The sequence below is a fragment of the Antechinus flavipes genome, chromosome 1, assembly GCF_016432865.1.
Source record: "Antechinus flavipes isolate AdamAnt ecotype Samford, QLD, Australia chromosome 1, AdamAnt_v2, whole genome shotgun sequence".
Classification (NCBI taxonomy): domain Eukaryota; kingdom Metazoa; phylum Chordata; class Mammalia; order Dasyuromorphia; family Dasyuridae; genus Antechinus; species Antechinus flavipes.
Window position 1 is genome coordinate 482,058,266 of NC_067398.1, and position 15,112 is coordinate 482,073,377.

At 33.4% G+C, this 15,112-nt stretch overlaps 1 protein-coding gene across 1 annotated transcript in view; it reads left to right on the forward strand.

The window, feature by feature from the left end:
• Positions 1-15,112, forward strand: part of CCDC178 (coiled-coil domain containing 178) — a 644,800-nt gene that overhangs the window by 406,245 nt on the left and 223,443 nt on the right. The gene's annotated exons all lie outside the window — the stretch shown is intronic.

The following is a 15,112-nucleotide window of genomic DNA, read 5'->3' on the forward strand; positions in this document are numbered from 1 at the left end:
GGAAAACCCTACAAAGAATCCTGAAGAATAAGACATAATTGAAACAATTGAACAACATGCCTTGTAATGGGTCAACACAATATAGACTAAAAATTGGTAAAAGTGACTGAGCATTGAACAGATTGCACATACATCTTTGATGATCATAGCACAAATGTTCACCTACATTGAAGCAGCCTGACATAATGGATAGAACTCCAGATTTAGAGTCAGAGCACCTAGGCTAAATTTTCACTTTTAGAGTTTTTTACTGCTGTGACTTTGACAAAAAACTTAAATCCAATGGGCCTCAATTGCTTCATCTTTAAGATAAGAAGCTCTATCTTCAGCATCAGATAGCATGGTCCAGATGATACCCTAAGGATGTGGATACTTCATCTGATGTTTCAGATAACCATCAGTTCATACCTTCTCATCCTATAAAGTTCATTTCCATGTCCTTCCATGTGTTTGTTTCCTTCCTCCCTTCCTTCTTCCCTTCCTCCCTTCTCTCTCTTTCCCTTTCTTTCTTTTTTCTTTCTTTCTTTCTCTTTCCTTCCTTGCTGAGGCAATTGGGATTAAGTGACTTGCCTAGGGTCACATAGCAAGGAAGTGTTAAGTGTCTGAAGTCACATTTGAACTCAGGTCTTCCTGACTTCAGAGCTGGTGCTTTCTTCACTATACCAACTAGCTGCCCCCAGTATATATTCAGTAATAGGTCTGTTTAGGAGAATAAAGTTTTCTTCAGTGTCACATTTAACTATCCATCTGCTATCTTTTGGCATTTTGCTACCACCCACAAATTGTGCTTCTGTTGAAATGTTTCATGAATTTCAATCTTATAGTATCACTGGGAGAATACTATTATTGAAAAGATGGTTGATCATTAAAAAATACTCCATCAATTCTCAAATGCAATACATCCATGTTTTACTAGCCATTTGGGTCATACAAATTAAAGGTATAGGTGAGGAAGCCTGAGTCAGATTTCTAGGATTTGAGTAGAGTAACCCATCCCTAATCTGTGTTTTCAATAACTTTGCTAGCATTTTCTAAAGAAAGGGTTATTGTCAACTTGGCTCTGAACTCCAATTGATGACCTTTTACCTTATCTAGTACTAGCCTCAGGCCCAGTACACCACTCTATGCCAAATACCATTGAAAAGGTTCTCTGATTTATAGCCTTGGAATAAAATTAGTCTGTCATGACCTTTTCCTGATGAAGCCATAGTAACTTAACTCTTTGTAATAATTATTTCCTTTTCTAGGTGTTTGTAATGTAGTTATTTTTATAATCAACTACTTCAGAATGTTTCCTCCTCAATAAAACAAAATATTTTTATCATAAATTCTATCTTACATAAAAAGTTTGATCATGTATTCTTTACATTATCTAAAATTTATCAGCATTAAAAATATTTCTTTTATTAGAGAAAAACCTAGTTTCATTAAAAGAACTTTTGCAAAAGAAGTTTAGTTTGCTTTCTTCTTCTTGATTACTTATGGGGCCAATTGCTAGTTCATTTGCAGGGTTTACTCAAAATAGATGCACTGATAAATGAATATTATAATGTGGTCAATTACATATGATAGTCATTCTTCTCCACTAGACCTGTGATTGAGATTCATTATTATGTGATTATTTACTATATGTAAATTAAAATAATAATTCAATGAAGAACTTGACAAGATCTTCCAAAAATTCATCAACACACCTTGATAATTGGCTATTTTAATTGAAAAATGGGGACAGAAATAATACATTAAATATTGAAGTGAATTCAGACACCATGTGACCCAAATACTACATTTTACAAGAGAATTGAGGCTAAAGAGATTTCAAGAGTTTCTCAAGATCCTAGGTCATACAGGAAATAAATGAGCAAACTTTGATTTGAACCAGAGTCCTCTACCCTTAAATCCAGTACATTTTCCACTATACTTTTTGGTCTCTGGGGGATAGGTAAGAGGCAATGCAAACCAGATGGTAAGATAGCCTAAAGGGAATACTAGATGGCAGAATGTGATATGAATCATGGTTTAATGCCTGGGGCTAGTCAATAGATACAATAAGCTAAGAGGTCTAGTCTGTACTCAACAATCCTGTAAGTTGGGTCCTAGAGCAAGGGCCCCAAGGTTAAATGAATTAAGTTCCTTGGGGACTAGAGACTTGGATTTTAGAAGTCTATGTCCATGGTTGAGAATAATGGTTCTGGTAGAGAAAAAGTATTGTAGTCATGGAAGGCTAGAATGGATGGCTATACCATAAAATATGGTAAGGTAGTTTTTGTAGTTGACTGTATGACTGGGTAGCTAGATGTAAATAAAGGTGAACCAAATGATCTAGTATTTAGGATTAGCCAGTTGTAACTAGCAAACTTTGTTTTAACCCAATAGAATCATGAGAGGAATAGCATTTTAGGTCAGTCATGACCTAAAATTTTCCCTAAAGAAAGAAAAAAACAATCTTTGTCTGGAAGTTATCATTGTTCTCAGACTTCTTGACCAGGAAGAGATAGGGAAAGGCATGATATTTGTGGGACTAGAAAAAGTAGAATAAAGTAAGTAGAATAAAGAGTTGGCTAAGAAGACATATTAGAATAAAAGAGTGAAGTCATTCTGAAAACAGGAAGTCTTTATGAGATGATTAAAATGGAAAAAAGAATGCTAGATAAAGCTTTAAATAAAATAGATGGTTAGCTTATCAAATACTGTACACATTTCACACTAATTCAGTACAGCATCGGGGTAGCTGATGTGCATCAGCAGGCTCTGATTCATGGTACTTTGTAGGTCCTCAGACTCTCAAAACCAAAGCTTTTAAAGCCGATCAATTTATTTAACTTTCTTAGGCAAAGGAGAGAAATCTAATATAATATAGATTGGATGCCCTTTACCATCCTGCTTGCTTTCCTACTGATAAACTCCAGATCATCAATTCTTAAACAGATATCCACCATGTAAACAAAAATTCTTTGTCCTAGCTTCTCAGCTCTCCTTTGGATAGTGTAGGACCACTGCTGATGTCTCCTTCCCTTGATTGGATCATCTTCATCCCATTAGAGACTTGGATTCTACCCCTGGCTCTTAGTTCTGATCGAAGAGGCTTTTTCCTTACTTTCTGGAAACCAAGCTCCTTGGTATTACCACTGCTTGCAGTCTCTTTACCATGCTCCACTTTCCTTTGTCTCTCTATGTACTGTTTACTTTCATTAGGATGTAAACATCATGTCAGGGACTGTCTTGTTTCCATTTATTTGTATCCTCAGAGCTTAGCACACTAGTTGGCACATAGTAAGAACTTAAAAGTTTTATCTAACTGATGTAATCCAATCAACATTCATTAAGTACCCAGTATATGCCAGACACTATGATAACTTTTGGAGAAATAATTAATAATAATGATGATGATAAATACAATCTCTGCCCTTAAGGAGCTTACAATCTAAAGAGGGAGAACGCACACAAAAGAAGGCAGGAAAGCAGGTGGAGGAGATACAGGGGAACCTGGTTAGGAGTATCTTATTTTGTGGAATTGAAACCAGGCAGACTAATAGATGCTCTTTTTCCTTCTCTCTGTCTCTCTATGTCTCTGTCTCTCTGTCTCTCTATCTTTCTCTTTCCGTAAATAACTAGTTTTCTTAAATTCATCATATTTTCCATACTGATTCTTTGGTTCCCATTATCTGGGTCTCTATTAGATGCCATTCTCTAACCTAGGGTTAATAACTGTGTAGTTTTCTATTTCATTTTCAATATCTAAACAAAATCTAGTTGTTAGTCTTATAAAGACTGTGAAGTTTAAGATTCCCCAGTTACTTAATTCCACATTTTTCTCTTCTTCCATATAAAAGTATAGGAAGGGAAAAGGTGCTTGAAGAAACCTAAAGCTGGAAACAAGGTTGATATCCTTCTTCTTCCTAATCACATTTCTGTCTTTGTATATACATATATACATATGGATGTGGGTATATATATATATATATATACACATATGTAGTTGTCAATCCCTCTTTAGACTTTTGAATTCACTCTTATAATAAGATATACTTTCAAAGTTGAATCTAGGATAATTAGTTTTTAACTTGATATAATTGAGCAATATTTATAACACCAGCATATTTTAGAAAACATTTTTGACACAGATCCTATGAAAAAATAGAATATTTGAATTTAGGATTACTTTCAGACTTTAAGAATCAGACTAGATGTTTTGGTATATTTACTGGGGAATGGGAAAATCACAGGTTTGGAGTTACTAATAAAATTCTATTTGAAATCTTGAATCACTTCACTACTCTCAGTTATTGTATCTACACAAGGACAATAAATATTCTACTTACCTTAGATGATTATGATGGAGATTAAATGAAATTGGAAAATGAATGAATAAATGAAAGAATTTATTAAATACTTTACTCTGGGTCAGGAATTGTCTTAAGCACTAAGAATATAAATACAAGAAAGGAAGAAATTTCTTGCCCTCAAGAGCCTCTCTTCTAATGAGAAAAGAGTATACACACAGGGATCTAGCAAGGAGTGCAAGTGGATTACAGGTGAGGCAAGAGGTCTTGAAAATTGTTTGGGAAGTGAAATGGATAGCTGGTGACTAACAAAAACACTTTGCAAAACTTTAAGGTATTATGTACATGTGAACTCTTTTTAATTTTCATAACATCTCTAATATTATGAATGCTTTTTTTTCATGTTCAAGAAAGCATCATTTAGTGGAAAGAGTGTTTGTTGGGTTTTGAATGTGGAGTGACTTGAGTTCACATCCAAGAGCTGACATTTATTGGGTAAACATGGCATATGCCACTTAAACTATTAAATTTTCCTCATATTTATCATTTTATTTAATGGCATATTTATTATTACTTATCTTGCAGAACTGTAGGAATCAAATGGGATGAGCTATGTAAAATACTATGTCAGCTATTATTATCTTAAAAGTGATATTGCAAAAGCATTATTTTATACCTCATTCATTTGTAATTTGTGATCATTTGAATAGTACTTATAAAATTACTGAGACAATGTTCAGTGTTAGAAAAAGATAACAATAGAAAGATTCTCATGAGAGCTTTGATAAGTAGATAGGAATTGTTTGTAATGATCAGATATTTTGTAATCAAACTGATGTTTACCTTCACAGGGTGAATGAGTGGAGGAAGTATTTGTTACCTTAAATGAGTAGTGTAAATAGGATTGTAATAATTTAGTTTAATATTTAGTCTAAGAATCAAGACAAAGAAACTGTTTCCAGACAGCTTTTTTCCTTGCTATTTTTGAATATGCAGCTGCTTGCCTGCTGTACTAGCCAGTTTTGAAGCAGCTCCTTGTATGTAAACAATTAGGATCTTAATTGCAAATGCTTCTTATTTATTCTTTGTAGGAGGAAATTAAGGCAAGTATTAAGGGTACCTCCTCCAGACACTTGAAAATAATCAAACTGCTTTTTTTTTTTTCTAAAAAATGTCTTAATTCAGACTTTTCACCAATTTCAGCAAAATTTCCCTCCCTTTGTTTTAATGAGTGTTTATACTGTTACATAGGTTTAGAAAATAACATGTTGTCATTTATTTGAGGATTTTAAATATCAGGTAAAAAGACCTGGAAATTAAAAGAAAAAAGAACAATCACCCATTTATTTCCAAGCTTGTCAAAAAAGTGGAATGTGAATGTTGTATCAATGACCCTAACTTGAAACTTAGTTGTAGTAACTACATCTGACACAAAAAGAGGGAGCAGGCTGGACCAGGCTGCCATTTTAATGAAGAACTAGCACAATTACTGTACCATTACCACACCAACTGACAGCTGTGAAATGAATGAGCAGAAATAGACTTCAGAGCAGCTTCAAGAAGCTCAAAAACAGGACTTTGATAGTGGGTAAGAGGATTTTTTTTTTCTAGCACAGATCATGCCTCTAAAAGAATTAGGTATTTTTCATTCCACCACAGAAGCCTCATTGATTCATGCAAGACTCTGTACAAGTATTATTACAATAACATTTGTGAAATGAGATATATAATTATCAGAAAAGCTAATGACTTAATAGTTATTAAATAATAGAACTCCTTTTTTGTTGATTTTTTCCCCTTCAACAGTGTTGAGGATACAGAAGGTGCGCCTTGAATTTTGAGTTTATATTCGATTGTGGAGAAACATTTAAAACTGAAAGAATAATACACACTGGTATTTATTGCTTCCCTTTTCTTGTAACAGCTCGTATCCAATTTAATTTAACTAATATAAGTCTGTCTCTTTCTCCAAATACATCAGTATGGGCTTCTTTCTCTTCATTGGTGAAAATCAACATGCTACTCTGCAGGGCAAAGTTGGGGATAGACAAGAGAGCTTCAGCCTTTACCAGTGCTTCTTGAGATTCTGCAAGTGCTAATTCCCTTCAGAATTGTTGAAATTTAGAGTTGTTTGGGGAGCTTTGAGGAAGAAGATGGAAGAACCCAAATGCACTTCAGGTTGCTGAAGAGAAAGACTCTGGGGAAAAAACATAAAGAGTTGGAGCTGGAGGTTCCCTTTATTTCACCATATGCAGCTTGCTATTTGAGAGACATTGGGGATTTTTCCTGTGGGTGAGATCAAGGAACTCTTATTTGAACTGAGTTATCTCACTGCCTTTGCATAGTCTGGTATATATTCTCTAATGTATGCCTTCTTTGATTTCTGTTTTGCTATAATTTAGATAAATGTTTCTTTGCTATTTGTTTATTAGGAAACTGGTGGAATATGAGTTAATCATGGATATAGAGTGTGAGGTCCCCTTCCGCTTCAAAAATGAGAAAATGATGATATATTAGATTAAGCCTGATCATATTCCCCAAACAATATCTGATGGTGATAGATATGCTCCTTGTTCCATAATTCCTCTCTCTGAGGAGACCACAATGACTTCCTGTCCGAACTTCTTTTCTTGTCAGAAATTAAAATCTCTCTTGAAGAAGAGTAGAAGGAGAAGTTAGAAGTGGCTATTCTGCCTCCCTTTAAGGGACACAATGACAGGTATCATTACACATAAGCCTTTTATTTGTGGAACCCTCAGTATACATGTAGGACCTTATTCTTAAAATATTGATCAAATCTGTGATCTCCACAATACACTGAGGATGCAGAGAGATCGCAAAGAATTTGAAGTATAATAAGATCAAGGACTACAATATATGTCAAAATGTGACGAATGTTAAGGAAACATATCAAGAATTGATATAAGAAATAGAGGAAAGAGAGATTACTTTTAAAATACTAAATAAAGAAATTTTCAAAGAGAATGTAGCATCTGATTTGGGCCTTGAGGTTAGACATATTTGAACAGATGGAAGTGGGAGAGTATAAACAGAATTCATGCCAAGCATAACCAAAAAGACAGTGACAATAGAGTGGGGTCCTTTCCCTGGGATCTACCTTTAAATTGCAAATACTCCTGGAAGTATTGAATCATGAAACACTAACACCTTTGTGTAAATTAATTTCTAGTAGACTATTTTCTTCTTTAAAGGGAGAGATAAGAGAGGCCCTGTGAGGTGAGAGGAGGCACTTAAAGAAAAGGGGGATGGAGAGGCATGTATTTAGGGATAAGGGTGTCAGTAGGAGCTGGAAGTATTAAGAACCAAAAAAAATTTTTCTCATTTTCTTTTGTCTATGGTCTGGTCCTAACCAGTATTAGAGTAGATTTTTATCTTAGTATGAAGTAATAAAGTTATAATTAAGAACCAGTATTATAATAGATAAAATTATATTATAGTAGGTTTCTATATATTCATATAAAGTTTGAAGCAACCATAATTGATCATTTATTTGTTTTAATTTTTATGCCATATATTTTCTAACAATCCCAGGTAATATAGATTATGTCTATTCCTTATAAAACTCCAGCCATAGTTTAACCTATAATACTAGGTTTTCAATGTAGAACAAATATTTTCCAATTTGCTCCCATACTTGTATTTTTTTATCGTAAATTACCCTATTTATAAAGGAACCTTTTTTCCAAGTGTAGTTGTCAAACTTTGCACTTGACAGTAGAAGTTAGATAGCCAACAATAAAAAAAAAAATGGCTTGGGGTAGATCAAAACTTTATCTTACAGATTGAATGATGTGATTGAGCTTTATCAGTCCAGTGACCATGAGCCCCAAGGGTTATTCTAAGCTCCCATTTTACAGCTCAAGTACACCAATACATTGCTGCAAAGCTAGAGGCCAGGAATTATTTTCTCAAAGAAACTATCCTGACACTTTGTTCTGCCATCTAAATAGACATATGTTACAAAAAAAAAAAAACCCATAAATATGCCTAAATTTATTCTATCAGTAATAATGAATGTTATTTATGGAGCACTTGCTATTTAAAGAGTATTATATTAGAGACTGAAAGAATTTTATAAAAGTTAGAAAGGAGCTCTTTTATATGTATGTATATACACATGTACACATACATACTTCTCCAAATGTGGACAGGTACAACTATTCAGAGGAGGCTGCTCTATTAGGGCCAGGCTAAATAAATGAAAGTCTCATTATCAGAAAATCTATCATTAAGTGATTGGATTTTTTTGAGGGGAAGGGGTGATATCAGCAAATTATGAAAGAACTTAACAAAAAATACAAATCAGTCCTCAGTTTTATTCGGATTCTGTTCTGTTTTTTGTTTGTTTGTTTGTTTGTTTGTTTTTTTTTAATGATTAGATCAGAATGTCAAAATAGAATCAGACAAGTGTAAGGCTCAAAAAAATATTTAAGACTATTTGCTGAAACAGATGCATGCTTGCAAATAGGTTTCATGAATTATTGCTATGTAATCAGACAATTCAAAAGGCAAAATACTACAATGTCCAGGAGGCTTAGGAGAAAGAAAGGTGAAACTGAGGCCCTGGTTTGATGAAAACATATATTATCTATGAATGTTAATATCTGAGATGATGAGTTCGAGCTAGAAACAACCTTTCACCATAACATCTGCCAAATAGGTTTGCTGACCTCACATGGGAACCACAAGCCAAAGTGTAGAGAATAATTTTGATTGAAAAAGAAATTTCAACATTTTAAATTATCAAAATGTAGAACAAGTAAATGATATGTATTCTTCTGTTTATATATGTATACACACATATCTATGTTGTTCAGTCATTTTCAGTCATGTCCAGATCTTCTTGGGGTTTTCCTGAAAAGATCCTGAAGTGGTTTTCCATTTTCTTCTCCAGCTCATCTTACAGATAAAGCAACTGAGGTAAACAGGATGAAATGACTTACCCAGGAAGTGCTAGCTGCACAACTAGCAAGTGCAGAAGCCAAATTTGAATGCAGATCTTTCTGACTCTAGGCCCTGACTCCACAGCACCAATCAGTTATCTTTCCCCTACATACTTACACATACACACAAGTGTAAAAATCTTATATGTAAATCTAGAAACATAACAAGCATTTCGTTGATTGTTATATGTTGGGGTATATTTATATAGACATTTACATAAATATCTGAACATATACATCTATGATATAAATATAACTAAATGTTATTTCTCTACTTTGACATTCCAGGTTAATTTAAAATTTTTTGGTTTTGTTTGTTTTTGCATTTTTCTTAAGCTATTCAGCAAGACACTTATTTCCTCCCTTATTTACTATTTTTCAATTGTGTTAAATTGTTTGTATTAATCTGAAACCTTGACAGTCTACAGTAATTTTTTAAAAATGCACTGTGGCTAGGTCATGTGAAACTGTCTTACTCTTTTTTTATTTTAATCTCCTGAGTTGTGGGAACATAGCTTAGCAAAGTGTATAAAAGCAGCAAAGCAGGCATTTTAGATTTCTGTTAGTCTTCCAAGGAAAAACTGCGAGTAAACTGGAATACAACACAGAGAGATTATACAGTGAAATGCCTTTGCAAACTAGGACTTAAAGAACTGGAAATTTTATTATTATTTTTCACAGTGAAAATGTAAATGGACAACTTCCTATGTTTTCTTGTTATAAAAATGAATTGTTAGATTTTTCTCTGCAGGTAAGGCCACAGGGTGACAGCTATACATATTTCCATAAGTAGGCTTTTCTAGCTCTATTAACAGAGGAAAATATACAGTTTTCTTAAAGTCAAAATTTTTAAATGTGTCATTTTCTCCTCAGACACATTTTTTACATTTCTCTCTTCTATAAATCTTTATGTTTACAAATAAACCTATTTATTTTATTGTGATCTGGTTATGGATATGGTTTCTCAAAATTTGAAATTTCAAGTACATAGGGTTATTTGTAAAAGGAGAGGATTTACCTATGTGTTCCACAAGATCACCATCAGTTCTAAAGTTCAGTTATAACACATAATTTTTACATCTATATGCAAATAAAATATTATAATGCTTTGATATAGAACTAAATTATTAAACTTTATAGTGTCATTGATTATGTTTTTGACAACATTTTCAATACACACACACATATTACTTGTAATTTTCTATTATTCTTTTCTGGAATTTTTGGTAAATGATCCTGAATTATAAATGGATATTTTCATTGGTTATCATATCTCTTTACTTGGTTAGTAAAACATGAATTTTTTGAGTAAAGCATTTTGGCCTCCTCATTGTGAACTTGTTAATCTTCTCCAGGATGGTAAAAATTTTCTACTTCCCATATTTTTGAAGTTAATAGTTTATTTATATTAAGTGGGTCAAGGTGGAGTCAGTTTTATATAACACTTTACCTTTATTATCTTTTCTTCTAATTTTGATAATTATTTTAACCAGTCAGTAATATAATTGCACAGACAGCTGATCCTAAAATGCTTTTTGTAAATATCATTTCTTTCCCTCCTTTCTTTCCTTTTTCTGTCTGTCTTTCTTTGTAACACATACATGGTGTAGTATTTGGTGATATTATTTGTCTTATTTGACATGATATCTGCAGTGTCTTCCAATTCTTTTTTTTTCTTTTTCTTTTTTAAAATAATTATAACTTTTCATCGACAGAACCCATGCCTGGATAATTTTTTACATTATCCTTTGCACTCACTTCTGTTCAGACTTATCCCCTCCCTCTTTCCACCCCCTCCCCCAAATGGCAAGCAGTCCTATAAATGTTAAATATATCACAGTATATCCTAGATACAATATATGTGTGCAGAACAGAACAGTTCTCTTCCAACTCTTTTCTTAAAGTATTAATGATACCTAGGCATGACATTTTAAAATAATCTGAAAGTTTTTAATCACTCTAATTTTTAGCCCTTAATTCTATCTTACAACATATTTTTCACCAACCTCTCCTGTACTTTTCACATTAAAATTACCTAGGGGAAAAGCATAGGTAATGCTGAATTTGGAAAATTATGTCACTTGCCTTTTAAAATTTCTATATATATTAACAGTCCACAGGTGAAATAGGGGAAACATTATCTTGGAGATGTATGATCACTGAGAGTATTCACACTATCATAAGAATGAGTCCTGCAAAAGCTGGATTCTTGTTAGATGATAAATTTCTCTAGATGTTCCTATTTAAATATGTAATTGTGTAGCTAGCCTTGAGCCCGCAAAATTATAAAGTCTTCTTGGTAAGTTTCATGAGTATTCATATAGATTATCCTATCCATCCACAGAGGAAAAAAAACTAATATTGATATGGAATGAATATGTCTAATTCATTAAGTTACTCCTTCAGAAGTTATATCTTAGACTGGCACAGTTGATGAACATTGAATTGGATCCATTATATTCTGAGCTGTTTTGATTAAACCTGTTGATAAGAATGATTTACTAAGTCTGCAAAGTTTTCTGTATTTCTCATGACTACTATAATGTCATGACTACATGTCATTATATGACAGTGCATCTTAACTCAACAGACCTTAATTTTCAAAAGAAATATCACAATTTTGATTCATCTTTTTTTCCATTAAAAATATTGCCCTGTTAGTTCCTTATGTTCCCAACTTATTTTGACAATATTTTAGTTTGTTTAGTCCAACTGCATAGGAGATGTGGAAAAATTTCATTTGTGTTCAGGACATACCAGTTCAGAGGAGAGGGAGAGAGGGAGAAAGAGAGAGGGAGAAGGAGAGAGAGAAGGAGAGAAATAGGGAGACAAAGAGGGGGAGGAATAAAGAGAGGGAGAGGAATTAGGGGGGTGGGTGGAGAAGGATAAAGAGAGGGAAACCTTTGAAAAATTGGAATATAAAATCTCAATAAGTTAGCATGAGAGAACATTAATCCTTAAAATGCATGTTTAATACTTCTCCACTTCCTCCATGCTTGTGGCAGGTACATACAGACACACTGACTGACTCATATTGACTGTGGCCATATTGAGTTCCCCCTTAGAAAGTCTGACTATATATCCTGTACTTTCTATTCTCCCTCTCTAAAATTTCTACATCTAAACTGTATTTAACTCTATTATAGAAGGGGAAAAAATGGAAAGAATCAAAAGAACCCTAAACAAATAAGTTTAGTTATTCCATGCCTGGATGAAAAGAGATAAGAGCCCAATTTGGGCCAGTTATGTAACATTCCAAAGTCTATTCAGGTAAGGGACCCAGGCAGGTGAACCTTAAATTTCCTATCATGGGAAGAGGTTGAGACAACTTTACAACTCCACAACAGAAGGAACAAGAATCAGAAACTGTCTGACAGAATTATGAGGGGAAATACTGAAACATCACAGATTTAGAGAAGAAAACCAATTTTAAAAAATGTCAGAGCACAAGCAGACTAACAGAGAAGACCTTAAAATTTGAAGAAAGAATTGATATTAATTCTTCAAAGCTTGCAAATTATTACAAAATTGCAAAAGATTACAAATATTTCTTAAAAAATATTATGAGAAAAGAAAATGAACCAATGACTTGATGATAAACTGGATATCATGAAATACCAAGAGAGCTCTAAAAAAACAAACAGAAATTTTCAGATGTATCTAAAAGAGACAGGTGAGCTATAAGAGAACAAATTGAAGAGAGTAAAAATATATCAGAATATGTAGCTATCAATGTAATTAAATTAGTAGATTAAATTGAAATGCAAAGTGGGGTTTCTTTAAAGAAGCAAAAGATGAACACATTTGGAATACTAAAGTAGAAGAAAATCTTGCATAAGAGTAGCAAAAAAAAAAAAAACAGAATAAAAAAAAATCATGATTTTTTTTACAAGATAAAGCTATTGAAATCATAAACAAGATGTGCAGAAATAAATTATAAATCATTGGTCTCCCAGAAGAATGTGACAAATCAAAAAAAATTCATGCAGGAAATAGTATAAATAATATATAGTATCTATCCTGGCCCATAGTATATGAAGGTCAATTATGTTGGATATCATCACCTTCCCAGGGTTCTTCATTACCTTTAAGGGAAGCTAAAGAGGTGGAAGTGCCTGGTTTCTGACCTCCCCTTCACCCCCTCCTCACCCCCCTCCCCCGCCCCGATTATTTCCTCAATTTTATGGGTCCTCTCTAGCTCAGTTCCATTTAAGTAGCCAACATTTTGATTAGTTTTTGCACAAAGAAATGTTCATTTCATTGTTTGGGTTTTGCTATCTCTAAGTGAGTATAAATAACAATAATTTCTCTTCTGGCCAGAAACTCTGGGAATCTTCTCCTTTCAGAATGATTCTTTTGTGAAGGCAAATCAGGCTATCTTTTGCCTCAGTTCTTACCTATTTTTTAAAGTACTGAATGAGCATTGCCTTAACCAATTTGAGACATGGGAAAGATATTACTCTAAAAAGACCAAGTTCTTATTTCCCACTACATTCAGGCCATCATCAATCATTTTGACTCATATATTGCCACTAGATGCTGATGACTCAGGAGGAGAGAGGAAAGCCAATTGCATAATTCTGCCTCACTTAAATCCAATGTACTTGCAATCAAGACATTATCCTGTTGATGTCATTGGTCACCTGAGGGAAGGGCAAACAATAACTCTTCAAAGATACAGCAATTTCCCCACCCACAGTGTCCAGACCATTCCTATTTACATTCCTATGGGGTTAAAAAAAAAAAAAAGAAACAAAGAATAATCATTAGGAGACTAAAAAATAAAATAAAGCAAAACAAAGTGCACACACAAGGATAAATACATAAGTAGAATTTTAATAAGAAAAGAGAAGGCAAGACAATAGAAGTGAAGTATCAATTGTGGTCCAAAATTGCACAGTGAGAGGATTAATAAATGACATAGAAGATAGAGAAGTATGAGTTATATGTCCTTTTCAAGTCTTTGAATGAACAATGTAGATATAACTGCTATAATAGCTATGTGAAGAGGAACTACAGTAAAATGAGAAAGGCAGCAGAAAGGAGGGATCAAAATTAGGGAAAGGAAAGGAATTCTCAATCCAACAAGGAGATTGGAGGTTTCACTGAAGAGCACTCTTTTGGAGAGGTAAATGTCTATGGATCATAACCTCATCTCTCTGATATTATGACTGTTTTTGATAATGAAGGACAAATAATAAGCTCTTTGAGTAAGAGTTGTTCCACTGAAGACTGGGCAACTTTTCCTTCCTTCATCCCTTCCTTCATTCCTTCGTTCCTTCCTTCCCTTCCTTCCCTTCCTTCCTTTCCTTCTTTTTTTCTTTACTAGAAAAAAACACTCTACCAGGATAGTCATCCTCTCAAGGAGCTTTTAATCTAAAAAAGAGGAGACAACAAAGATAAGTGGTGATCAGAGAAGGCCACATTAATCCAGAAAGATGCATGGATGGTGAGTGATGGCACAGGGGAAAAAATTGGTACATCCCAACCAGAAAGATCAAAATTGATTTATTATAGTTAATAGTTATTGAACAAATGGGGAGGATGAAAGAGGAAATGGTATATATCCATATCTATACAAAGTTTTTAGAGAGATTTTGGAAGAGATGGAATGAAGTAAAGAATGGCAAAGAGGAGAAAAAATATCCCTATTTATGTCATGAGTTTTACTTGAAAAATCCTAGGGAATCTGCAAAGAAACTCACTGAATCAATTAATAGCTTCAGTATAATTGCCAGGTCAAAAATGAAACTTTAAAAAATTAATAGTATTTCTGTATAGCAACAACAAAATTCAGGAAGCAAAACTAAAAAAGCAAATCCCATGCAAAATAATTACAAAACATAAAATATTTGAGAATCAATC